Below are 1457 nucleotides of genomic sequence, written 5' to 3'. Positions count from 1 at the left end.
GGGTTTCCTGCCTCATTATAAAAAAAGCTATCATCATGTTCCTTGAGCAGAGCTGATTGCCCTCAAAGATGCTTCCTCTGTCAGCCTAATCCTATGTCAGAAAAGCCCACTACAGGGAAAGTTACCCTCACATTCTTTAAACAGGGCTACCTACAGGAGGCCTTAAAACCCAAAAGTTGTACCTTATTCAGTGGACCCCACATATCTGACACAAGCTACTAAAAAAAAAAGTGTTTATAATAAAATCAAATTGAGGTGGTCATGTGTCTTCCCTCTCAGCCTGAGGAAATCCATGTTAACTGGCAATATAAAAAGGGCCTATAAAACTTTCCGCTTGCAAATTGGAGAGTACTCAGTGCTTTCTCTAGGTCTGACAATTCATGTAAAAGTTAATAAAACACAAAAATAGGCCAGTATGAGACAATACCCAGTGGCCATAAAAAAATAAAAGAGATCTCTGTTAATAGATCCACAAAATGTTCTGACTAGTGTTTTTACAATTACAAACTTTAAAAGGTTATTGCATTCCAGATCTGCTAAGTGATTACTGTCTATGGCTTTGCCTCCTCCAGATTTAAAGCTATTCCACCTACCCCCCCCCCCCCCCAAAAAAAAAAAATTACTTGGTGTCTACTAAAAGCCTTTGGGTAAAACCTCTGAAGAGTATCTCTGACTGCCAGACTACAACTACGATCCTTTTTCAGCTTGAAAAAGCCAGAGCGGTCATCACCCACAATCCCTTCATGGCAGTTCGGGTTACTTCTTCAAAGGAAAAATGTTGCAGGCAGTCAAGTTAGATGGGGGTATTGTGGGCAGTTGGATAGGGCTGAGCCCTCGAGGAAACAAAATTAAAAGACAAGGTGACCACAGTTTGAGAAAGGCGGATGCTCTGCACTGTAGGCCACAGCTCAAGACAAAAGATAAAACTCCCTGGCTGATATTACAGCCCAAGAGGTGACACAAAAACCAGTAGGGACATAAAAAATACTGTCTGTTCTCCCATCTAGAGTTCTAAAAAAACCACCTACTCAGACTCTGTTGTTAACTAATGTTTCTTGCTGTTGAACTAGATTAGCAGTGGTGTGACCCATGTCAAAATAATTTGATATAACATCGCCTCAAAGGGCCACGAGTACATAAAACTTGAGAAATTTAAACATATGCTATGATCTTTAATATTGTTAAAACCTATCCTTTTAAAAAGTGACAGATATACACGTAAGACAACTAGGTTACAATGTGACAAAGGCTCTTAATGCCACTTCAACAGCCATTGCCCTACTCAATGCGGAGCAGAGAAAACTCATTGAGGGGCCATATTAAACAACTGAACTACTATAAGTAATGTAAAAACTACATTAATTAGACCTATGGTTATATTTCTTCTAGCCCTACTCATTGGGCCTTGTTTAATAAACTGTTTAACTGAATATATACAAGCTAAGTTATAACCCTGA

This window comes from Octodon degus, unplaced genomic scaffold (assembly GCF_000260255.1).
Source record: "Octodon degus isolate 3935 unplaced genomic scaffold, OctDeg1.0 scaffold00019, whole genome shotgun sequence".
Lineage (NCBI taxonomy): Eukaryota > Metazoa > Chordata > Mammalia > Rodentia > Octodontidae > Octodon > Octodon degus.
This window is presented reverse-complemented; position numbering follows the sequence as displayed.